This window comes from Sabethes cyaneus, chromosome 2 (genome assembly GCF_943734655.1).
Source record: "Sabethes cyaneus chromosome 2, idSabCyanKW18_F2, whole genome shotgun sequence".
Classification (NCBI taxonomy): domain Eukaryota; kingdom Metazoa; phylum Arthropoda; class Insecta; order Diptera; family Culicidae; genus Sabethes; species Sabethes cyaneus.
The window spans coordinates 121,326,091-121,338,713 of record NC_071354.1 but is presented as its reverse complement, the minus strand read 5'-3'; the positions used below and the strand labels follow the sequence as shown (position 1 = coordinate 121,338,713).

Here is a 12,623-nt window from a genome sequence, read left to right as displayed (position 1 = left end):
TAAGCACAAAAACAGTAATTAAAATTATAAAATAACAGCCCATCAGATGTCATACGGTCCGCCGAATGGCAAAGCCATTCTCTTTAACGGGGTAGGTGTAGCATCCCTGCTACCTCCTACAGGAATTTCCTTCTTGCAAACAGGAATTCCCTTTTTATAATTTCAAATCGGTTAAGTTCATTTGCTTAACAAATGACAAACATCCGCGGCCTTGGAAAAACCGTGCTAGCAATGTTTTGCTGCGCGGTGCGACCTTTAATATTTTTATGCTTCCGCCTGATGTGCAACTCGCACAGAAGCGCGTGTTTTGCTTAGCGTGCGACCCTTGCGACGGGTGCTGGTAAAACACTTTTATTATTGTTTAGCGTTTGCGCTTGCTTGCCAGACGCTTTGGGAAAACACACCGTATGGCGTATGATAGCACTTTTTCTATATAAGAATTAGGTAGAGGAAATAAAGGCAGTCTGAAGTTAGACGTTGAACAGACAGTAACGTCCATTACTAGTGATGACACTTCCACCTGATACAGTACTACCAAACGACTTTAGTTGTTGTGTCCTATTTTAGTAATGCAAATATGTTACAAAAATATGTTTTAAATGCAGTAAAAAGGCCAGGTCGCACCGCTAGGTGGATTAATTCGTTATTTTTCACATTTCTTTATGTAACTTTCAAATCACTAGCCCAATCATTATGAAAATTGGAGGTTAAAGCTTTTAAAAGGTCACCTTTCATTTGCAACCAATATTGCTCAAATCGTTTGAGGGAACGCTGAGAAAAAAAAGTCTGTTATTTTTCGTATTTTTATACATAACTTTTGGACTAAAAGTCCGATCAATATGAAATTAAATAGCGACCTATGAGACAACGAGACCTTTCATTTGATACTAAGATCATCAAAATCGGTTCAGCCATCTCCTAGAAAAGTGAGTGAGATTGAAAAGCGTGACATACGCACAAACACACACACACACACATACACACACACACACACACACACACACACACACACACACACACACACACATACACACACACACACATACACACACACACACACACACACATACACACACACACACATACACACACACACACACATACATACACACACACACACATACACACACACACACACACACACACACACACACACACACACACACACACACACACACACACACACACACACACACACACACACACACACACACACACACACACACACACACACACACACACACACACACACACACACACACACACACACACACACACACACACACACACACACACACACACACACACACACACACACACACACACACACACACACACACAGAAAATGCTCAGTTTTCGAAACTGAGTCGAGTGGTACCTGACATTCGGCCCGGAGGATCTTCTTTCCATTTTCGATTTTTCAAGTAATTCCTATACCTTTATAGGGTTAAGAACCGGTTTTATGCAGCCTAAGCGGGTCACTGATCGTTTTACCTAATTACAAGCGATGGGTTGACTATGTGGGGGATATCAGCATACCAATCTTCTTGCTATCTTTAGTTCTTCAAGCTGTTAGCATTGGAAGACACTATTGTTGGGCTAAACTATTGATTTTTCGCTTTAAAAGTTGGAGCGGTGGAACTAATTTTGAACAGACCGAACATATTTTCACCCGCAAGGTGCATTTTTAAGCAATCCTGAAATCTGAATTTTTTTACGTCCCCATAAAAAATCCCTCGAACTTTTCCCCCTATTCAGTAAGCTCGCGTTCCTATCCGCGACCTACTAATCGGCATCTGATGCGTAATCGGCATAGCGTATCGGCATAGATGCGTAAAATGCCATCTGTCTAAATTGTTTATCGGGGCATACACTCTTCGCACCGTTTGGCAACGGTATTCGTCGTCTGTTTTATTCTCTAATGTTCTTATGGGAAACTGCGAGTTCGACGTCTCACTCGCTGTTCATAAGGATGGTGGGAGAACAAAAGAGGTAAACATAGCAGTACATATGGTCCGACTCAGAACAGTGTTGTCAAAGCAAATAACATTGAAACATATCGTTGCTTCATTAAATCACTGAGAAAATCTTCGAAAATTATTGAAAAAGCTGTCTTTTCTATTGTTTTTAATAAAGAAAAATTAATTATGAACAAACATTTCTCTTGAAAGTATTGAACCACGTTTTCACCATTGGAGGTTTCAGTTAATTTCAAACCTATAATTCTTATTTCCAGAACCGAAACAGTGTCTTGGCAACACGATCGTTTATCAGTTTTGCTGCAGCTGCAGGTGAACAGGTTCCGTCAATTCAGAATTTGTTTTCAGCTTTGTTATAAAATAATAAAACTTTCGGCTAGTGACAAAGCCTTAGCACGGTGCTCTAAATAGCGTTATTATCAAAAAAAATTCTCCATAAAATCTGAGTATACCAGTCGATTTGTATTACTTTCCACCATCTTCAGTCAAAATTTAAAAAAAATCGTAGGCACAGTTTTGGAGAAACGGCCATTTAAAGTTAAAAAGGCATAAATCTCGTAGAAAAAGACAAAATACATATACAATTGTGCTTACACGGTGCTCCCCAGACCGTTATTATCAAAAAAAAGTCTCCATGAAATATGAGTACACCAGCCGATTTGTAGCACTTACCAATATATATGGATGAAATTTAAAAAAAGCGCAGGCACTGTTTTGGAGAGATGCCCTTTTAAAATGAAAAGAGCAAAAATCATAAGAAAATTGGCGCAATAGCTATACAAATACGCTTGTTTAGTGCGCAAAAGAGTACCAAATATCGGTAGAAGCATTTTAATATTTTTGAGATATGCTGCATGCAACATAACGGAAATATGAATGACTTAATGAGTTTTGTATAATACACCCAATTCTTTTTTTACACGGGGGATGCGTCCCGTGTAAAAAAATACCGTGCTAAAATAAACCGTGTTATTTCGAAAAACCGTGTAAAAAAATCCGTGTTATTTCGAGAAACCGTACAAAAAAAGTCGTGCAAAAAAAGTCGTGCAAAAAAAATTCCGCGTACTAGAATCCGTGTAAAAAAAGAATTGGGTGTACAACTGTTGTTGGTGAAATTTTAGAAAAACCGTGTCATTTCGAGAAACCGTGCAAAAAAGTCGTGCAAAAAAAATCCGTGTAAAAAAAATCCGTGCAAAAAAAGAATTGGGTGTAATAATATATTATTATGTAAAGTCGCTTGCCACTCACTAAAGAAGGCTACAAGCCGTTTTGGCTAGGACTTGTAGCCTTCTTTAGTAAGTGGCAAGCTTTAGACATAAAATATTGTAGTATTAAAAGGAGTTTTCCAATTTGTTCTCGTATATTAATGAATTTTGCTTTAATTACCTGCATATTTGTGAATATGTGTAGAGTAAAGAGGGGCAAAAGTGTGATTCAATGGCTTATCAGTGCAGATTGCACGTAATTTATTTAATTCCATTTTGCCGGCCGCCAGCACAGCTAGAGCTATATGGGATTCAGATTGCACGTAATTTGACAACATTAGTATGAATGGTCGAATACTGAGATAGCTTGAATTTATCGTAAACATTTGTTGTTTATGAAGCATAATTACTGAATTAAGTGTAAATGTTACTTTGGAGCGGTTTTGATGTAATATTTCGTTATATGGCAAATACGGCTCCTGTTGATATGGAGGCTATTCCTTGTTGAAACATTGCAGCAGCGTTTCGCTATTTTAAAAATGCGTTGAGAGAAATTCTCAAAATATATTTCTATTTCCATAATTTGATCAAATCCCTTAAAAAGTCTTGTAGGGCAAAAATGCGATTCACGGGCGGAGCAAAAGTGCGATTCATGGACAAGTAAATAATACGTTGTAATTATGAATTGGATTTAAACGAACTTTTGCCACGCTAGTGGGCATTTTTGTTTTTCGTAAAACTTTCCTACGATGTTCTTCGTGAATATCCATTAGAGTAAGGTGGGGCATAAGTGCGACATTTGAAGTTGTCTTCAATTTTCATGAAATGAAGCACAACAGTAAACTATATTTAATATTGATGTAACAACTCAACATCTTCACATTTAGCTATAAATCATCTGGAGTAATAGTATTAAAATTCATCATTTTTCTGATCAGGTGCCGAATCGCATTTTGGCCAAATTAGCACGGAAAAAGAGCGTTGACCGCGAGGCAAAAGTTCGAACTTTGAATTTATGAAATTAGTACACTTGCTAATACACTAATTGAAATGCACTTTTGTCCCATTTGGTGCTTGGCAGGATTTGATTAAATTATGTAAAATAGAAATATATTTTGTAAATTTTTCTCACCGCATTTTCAAAAGAGATGCTTGAGTAATGTGAAATGCTGCTTCAACTATGTTTATATTGCGTTTCCTGTATTGCGAAATAAAACATCCAAACCGCACTAATTGAACATTTTCATTTAACTCAGCAATTAAGATTCGTAAATAGTAAATGTATACGATGGACTTTAAGCTGTCAAAGTATGTCAAGTCCATATCAATGTTGTCAAATTATGCGGAATCGGCACTGATAAATCATTGAATCGGACTTTTGCCCCATCTTACTCTATCACAAAAAAATAAATCTTACAATAACTTTTGTTGTAGTGCAGAACAAGGCGTACTATGTTCTTTTTATGATAATGACAGCAGTATGATTATTGCAAATCATTGTGTGATAAAATAAGCACAATTGTATATGTATTTTGTCTTTTTCTACGAGATTTATGCCTTTTTGACATTAAATGGCCGTTTCTCTAAAACTGTGCCTATGATTTTTTTAAAATTTTGACTGAAGATGGTGGAAAGTAATACAAATCGACTGGTATACTCAGATTTTATGGAGAATTTTTTTTGATAATAACGCTATTTGGAGCACCGTGCTTAGATAATAGAACAAAAGAGAGTGAATAATATGGTATGTGCCAATTGAGTGCTTGATTTTTAGAGTGGTTGTAATCAGTGCTGAAAAATGTGATGGATTCGTTAGTAGCGAGGTGGCGATTGCCTTCAGTACGTTTGTACGTTTTTGGACAACAATTTTTAATTCATCATATTTCTTGTCGGAAACCCAGTAAATTGTGTTTGTGTGAATCAAATGTATGGTTAAGTGATTTGTGAAGATGATCCTATCAAAAGATTTTGAAAATATGAATAAAAAAGTGCATTTTCGGATCATTTATGTTCAACTGATTAAAATAGGTGACACTGCCTAACTCGTTCCTTACCCTACTATATATTTATATAGTAGAAAGGCAAAAAGTCTGAGGAACACGATGGTATTGAAATTTTTGAGATCAAATTGTACTCATTGCACTATGGTCGAAAAAGCAAAAATTCCAGATAAAAATCAATATCTCGAAAACCATTGGCTCTACATATTTCATGTATTCAGAAGATTTTGTTTAGAAAAAAAAGACCTACTTTTACTCGTTATAAAAATTGGTCCACTTTTACTCGTTATAAAAATTAACTTTTTTATCTTGCGATATAGAACAATACTTTCTACTACAAAGTTGTAAATAATTTATTTTACAGAAACTTTACTGAAGAAACCAAATTTGTATCTCATCTGTGTATCGCTATACAACGAATTTTCTAGATTATTTCAGGGTGGATCTTGAAAAAGCTGTTTTTTGCTCTAACTTTTTTATTTGAAGCCCAATTTGAAAACTATATTCGGATAGCTTTTAGAGCGTAAAATAATGCATTTTAAAAAACTTCTAGAAAGTTGCTATCTATTGTCTGAAGGAAGATATAGATGTTTTCGATTCGAAATATTATAGTTATATTATTCTTTTAAAAGTACCCCCAATATTATTGTTAATAAAAAGGTTTAATAGCGCCGTTTTCTAACTTATCTGCGATATTTATAACGGTAGTTTTTTTACAATAGATGGAGAGGACGGTAGAAGAAAGTAATGAAACAAACGTGTTTATAGTGTCTCCAGAGGGGAAAAAACAGGTAAGGGATGGCCCTTGAAGCAAAGCTTCCATGGAACAAAACGAGCTATAATGGGAGTCAATTATAACAGAATTCGAACCCAACTTTTCCCCAGGCCCTGCGGATCGTAGATATTGGTGAACCGTTGGACCACAGCGGGCTGAATATGAAAAAATACTCACTTTTCAAATGCGTTTTTCTCAGAACAGGAGAAGTGTGGAAAAATGTCATTACATGAATTTTGTAGATCCAGGTACGTACTTTTAGACCATTCATTCCGTTTTCTAAAATATGTGCCAACGGAAGTGTGAGACGCCGTGGAAAACTATAATATTTTGAATCGAAAACTTCTATATCTTCCTTCACACAATAGATAGCAACTTTCTAGAAGTTTTATAAAATGCATTATCGTACGCTCTAAATGCTTGAAATATGCCTCGAAATTAAAACTATATTCGGATAGTTTTCAAATTGGGTTTCAAATAAAAAAGTTGGAGAAAAAAACTGCTTTTTCAAGATCCACCCTGACATAATCTAGAAAATTCGTTGTATAGCGATGCATAGATGAGATACAAATTTGATTTCTTCAGCATAGTTTCTGTAAACTAAATTATTTACAACGTTGTAGTAGAAAGTATTGTTCTATATCGTAAGACAAAAACGTTAAAATTTTTATAACGAGTAAAAGTGAGCCACCCTAATGACTAATTAAACCAAAAGATAGGTCTTTTTTTCTAAACAAAATCTTCTGAATACATGAAATATGTAGAGCCAATGGTTTTCGAGATATTGATTTTTGTCCGGAATTTTTGCTTTTTCGTCCATAGTGCATTGAGAGAAAAATACTAATTTAGTTTTCAAATCGAAAATAAAAGTAACGTATAAAAGTAAAATCAAAAATAAAAGTAATAGGTACAAGTTTGATAAGTATCGAACTACCAGTAACAGTAGAGTTCATAGCCCAAGTAACAATTCCAAGTTTTATTACGTTCGTATAGTGGTTTTCATGACCAATTTCATAAAACCGCTAATAAAACTATGAGCTCCCCCAGAACTTTCTGATGACCGCTATAAAACTGCTTATAGCGAATAAAAGATCCCATAGAATATTTATTAAATTTTGAGCAATTTCTTTGGCTTGCAGCATGTGCACATTTAATTTCATCGTGCATGTTGATATGATAGGTCGATAAAATGAGCGCGCCACTGAAATTTTGCAATTTTCGACTGGTTGGAATAAAATTTGGAATAAAATTTGGCAATTTTGGACTGGACTTCGATAAACTGGTTGTTTTAACAAATTGAAAATATTCAGTTAGTCAATCTCAATTTCTAGCAAAATCATTTTTGTTGCTTCGTCTGACAGGAAAACCGATTGATAATAACTTTTTTTTTTCTGAAAAACAGCTTACTTTGATGAATTGTAGTTTGCGAGCTAAAACAAAATACTAGAATATAGCAATATGGCTTCCCATAAAAAAATGATTTTGGTGTTGAACTTTGGTATTCTTCATAATAGCAGCAAAAAACTGTTTGGTCAGGGTGTTACAGTTTTAATCTATACCTATAAAGAAGGATTTCTGTCTGTCTGTCTGTCTGTCGGTCGGTCTGTCGGTCGGTCTGTCTGTCCGTATGTTCCTTATAGAACCAAAAACTACTGAACCAATCGGCGTGAAAATTTGCATGTAGAGGTTTTTGGGGCCAGAAAGAGACCCCTCCAACCACTAAGAGGGGGGCTCCCATACAAATGAAACACAAATTTCTGCATAACTCGAGAACTAATCAAGCAAATAGAACAAAATTTGGCATGTGGGTGTTTTTGGTGACAATAATTTATTCTATGGTAAATTGGGACCCCTCCCCACTTTAGAAGGGGAATTATGACTCCTCTCCCTTTTAAGAGGGGGGGCTTCCATTCAAATGAAATACAAATTTCCTCATAACTCGAGAACTAATCAAGCAAATGGAACCAAATTTGGCACGTGGGTGTTTTTGGAGACAAAATTTTTTCGATGATGAATTGGGACCCCTCCCCACTTTAGGAGGGGGGGGGGCTCCCATACAAATGAAATACAAATTGCCTCATAAATCGACAACTAATCAAGCAAATGGAACAAAATCTGGCATGTGAAAGTTTTCGAGGGCAAGAAAATTTTCAATGGTGAATTAGGACCCCTCCCAACTTTAAGAAGGGGGGGGGGCTCCTATACAAACGAAATACAAATTTCCTCATAACTCGAGAACTAATCAAGCAAATGGAACCAAATTTGGCACGTGGGTGTTTTGGGAGGCAAGAATTTTTTCTATGATGAATTAGGACCCCTCCCCACTTTAGGAGGAGAGGCTCCCATACAAATGAAATACAAATTTCCTCATAACTCGAGAACTAATCAAGCAAATGAAACAACATTTGGCATGTGAAAGTTTTCGAGGGCAAGAATATTTTCTATGGTGAATTAGGACCCTTCCACACTTTAGGAGGAGGGGCTCCCATACAAATGAAATACAAATTTCCTCATAACTCGAGAACTAATCAAACAAATGGAACCAAATTTGGCACGGCGGTGTGTTTGGAGGTAAGAATTTTTTCTATGACGAATTGGGACCCCTCCCCAATTTTGGAGGGGGGAGGGGGCTCCTATACAAACAAAATACAAATTTCCTCATAACTCGAGAACTAATCAAGCAAATAGAACCAAATTTGGCACGTGGATGTTTTTGGAGCAACCATTTTTCCTATGATGAATTAGAACCCCTTACCTTTTTAGGAGGGGGGGCTCCCATGCAAACGAAATACAAATTTCCTCATAACTCTAGAACTAATCAAGCAAATGGAATCAAATTTTGCTTGTGGGTGTTTTTGTAGGCAAGAATATTTTCTATGGTGAATAAGGACCCCTCCTCACTTTAGGAGGGGGGACTCCTATACAAATGAAAAACAAATTTCCTCATAACTCGAGAAATAATCAAGCAAATGGAACTAAATTTGACATGTAAGTGGTTTTGGAGGCTAGATTTTTTTCTATGGTGAATCGAGACCCCTCTCCTCTCTAGAAAGCGAGTTATGACCCATCTTTCCTTTAAGAGGGTGGGCTTCCATACAAACGAAAATGTCCTCTTATCTCGAGAACTAATCAAGCAAATGGAACCAAATTTGGCACGTGGGTGTTTTTGGAGACAAAATTTTTTTCTATGATAAATTGGGACCCCTCCCCACTTTAGGAGGGGGGGCTCCCATACAAATGAAATACAAATTTCCTCATAACGCGAGAACTAATCAAGCAAATGGAACCAAATTCGGCATGTGAAAGTTTTCGAGGGCAAGAAAATTTTCTATGGTGAATTAGGACCCCTCCCAACTTTAAGACGGGTGGCTCCTATATAAACGAAATACAAATTTCCTCATAACTCGAGAACTAATCAAGCAAATGGAACCAAATTTGGCATGTGGTAGATTTTGGAATCTTGAATTTATTTTATGACAGTTAGAGACCTCTCACCCCTGTGGTAGGGGGATATGGACTCTCGTACAAATAAAACAGAAATTTTTGCGAAACTCAAAAACTAATCGAACTCGAGAAGTTCGAGACACTTCCATAAAACATTAGTCAATAACAAGACCACAAAAACTATCTATAGTAACACTAGATCATTCAGGACGAGACGGCCGCGAGTGTTGCCGGTGACCCGCCGTCGGAAGCGCCGCCCACTTTGGGAAGGCAACTCCCCGCAGAAATCACTACTGTCAAGGTTTATTTGTTTTCCTAGGTCTACCTGGGTTTCCTGGAACGAACGACAGCGAATAAGGAGAGGATCGCGAAATGGTACTTTCCACAAAAAAGTTTTCCGTGAAATGGTACATTCCGTTTAAAGTTTTTTCGCAAAATGATATTCAGTGAAATGTTGTGCAATCATGGCGAATATTACTATCCGCTTTCTGGCTATGCACTGAGGGGACAGGGGAGTTGTTTTCTACTTTACTGTGAGGAAAAATTGCAAATTTGTATATTATACTACCCATTCCTGGTAACTAATAAGCATTAACATAAGCAGCAAATCAGCGTATCTGGCATTTTATACTACACGCTTTTGTATATTTCTTTTTGACTGCATAGGTGTTGTAAATTGGCATCCAAAATTGTATTCAAATTTTTCTTGTCGGTAATTAGCTGTAAATTAGCATTGTCAGCACTATAAGAAGGTTCTTAGTAAAGTAGCTGTATATTTTGCCAAAATTGCATTTAAGTAGCATTTAAGGCGACTTAAATGCTTTTTGGCCTACATTTGAATAGCTTTGGTGATGCTTTTGGTTGCCTGGGAAGCTTTCGTAGTTACGTAACTGCCAAAATGAATCATCTAAGGTTGAACTCCTCAGAAACTTGCAAAACTCGAGATGGTGACAAAGATCATCCGAGATTCATGATATATGTACAACACAGGTTAATTTGTGGCAATACGAAGTTTGTCGGGTCAGCTAGTAGCTCTATTAAATTAACAGATTTATTGCGGTTTGACAAGTAACCGCGATAAGATTAATTTTGATTGGTGCGCCATTTTGTATTGATACGCCACACGTATGGTAGGTTTGTAAGAGACATGGTGCACCCAACAAGTTTTAACGTGCTAATACAAGCAACCACAATACATTTGCTTTATTAACAGTTTTATTATGGTTTTCTAGCTAGCTGTAAGTGTGTTTGGACTCGTAACCTCTTGGTATTGCGCAATACCACAATAAAACCAGAGGTAATGATCAATACCGCAATCAAACCTTTATAAAATTCAAGTAAAACCAAGTGGTTTTAGAATTGTTACTTGGGAGTGCGCCCTCGCATTTTAATTGACAATTTACATGACGAAACAAACTCACCGCAAGTGCTTTGTGGAGACAAAGAACCCGAAACGGGAATGTCTCTCCCTACTATACCACCAGTCGCATCGCGTGCGCAAAAATTCTGGCTGTTTCTATTTAGATTTTCGCCACACGCCACTGTGGATGAAATTTCTAGATTAGTGCAACAGAATCTTGAGACTGATGCTCCGGTCGAAGTAGTCAAATTGGTACGTGGGGATGCCGACTTGAACCGTATGACTTTTGTATCGTTCAAAGTCGGTATCGATTTGCAGTTTAAAGAAAAAGCGATGCAGCCCTCGAGCTGGCAAAAAAGGATTTATTTCCGTGAATTTGTGAACGGTATTGGAATACAACCTTTTCGACTTAGCGCTAGGGCTAATGATTCCAACGCAGACAACTTTCTCACTCCGCCAGCCAGCTTTCCACCAAGACAGTGATTTTGAACCAACGAACGCATCTGGAATCGAAACTGGGTTGATATTGCGCATCTCGTTTCGAGTGATTTTCGTTCGTTTTGACCACGTTAAACAAATGGGCGTCTCGAACGAAAATAACTCGAAACGAGATGCGCAATGTCACCCCTGATTGTAATGAAACTGTTACAAACGATGTAAAACATGATAATGTACCTGAAATGAAGCCCCATAATAGCGAAATTTCTGCCAATGTACGCTTGTCCACGAAAAACGCTGTGGAAAGGAAAGGACATTTATTATCAGAACATGAACAGCATAAGAGGTAGCGAAAGGCAAAAAAATGTATTTTTATCTTCGCTATATAGATATATATGCATTTTCTGAAACTCACCTGGACGACACAGTGATAGATTCATCATTCTTCTCGCCCTGCTTCAACATTTACCGCTCCGACAGAAACACTACCAATAGCGACAAACAATCCGGCGGTGGTGTATTAATTGCCATACACAATCGCTTCAGAAGCACCGAACACGCAAAGGCCGAAAGTAACTAAGCAATTTGTGTGAAATTATCAATAGCCAATGGTGCACTTTTTTGTGCTGTGGCTATATTCCACCTACCTCCAGTGTTGAACGCTATCGCTCGTTCTGCTCATTCGTCGAATTCATTGTCGAATCAGCTGGTCCTGATGATGAAATTATCGTTGCCGGGGAATTGAACCTGCCGAATTTGAAATGGAAACGCCTGTTTGGAACTTGCAAATATCAGTTGGCATGATCTGTTTATATCAGAAGACATTTTTCACGGCTGCGAGTAACATCAAAGACAAACGGAAAGAATGCGCGAGTTGCTCCGATCAATGAACATTTTAAATATTGGTTGTGGAAATACGGTGGTTATCGAGAATTCAATTGATTATAATGCACAGCTGTTTTATTATATATTTTTTGACATATTTTCTCGTCATTCTCCGGTGATGACGAAACGGCAAAAATATTCACACAGTTATCCAGAATGGTTCACACCGGCGCTTATAAATTTAATGGAGAAAAGAGCAGCTCTAAAATGTGAGTGAATTGCAGTGAGTGCCGCTTAGATAATTTTCGTCGCATAAAATTTATAATTACTGTGATAGTTTTGTCAATTTTTATTCGCGATCGCTATTATCTAATACGCAAAGATCAGATTCATCAGAATCAAGTGAAGTTCATACGATAATCCAAGCCGTTATTCGCTTTTTTCGAACTTATTTTCGTCAAGCAACGATACGATGTCGAGCATTTGTTTTTCCTGCGCGAATGAGTTACCCGGTGAGGAGGAAATAACCTGTAAAGGATTTTGCAAATCTACATTTCATTTGGACTGTGTCGGACTTACAAATGAAGTAAGGGAGTT

General features: G+C 37.2%; 1 protein-coding gene across 3 annotated transcripts in view; it reads left to right on the top strand.

Annotated features, from left to right (window-relative positions):
* Positions 1-12,623, top strand: part of LOC128734148 (muscle calcium channel subunit alpha-1) — a 1,300,390-nt gene that overhangs the window by 682,425 nt on the left and 605,342 nt on the right. The gene's annotated exons all lie outside the window — the stretch shown is intronic.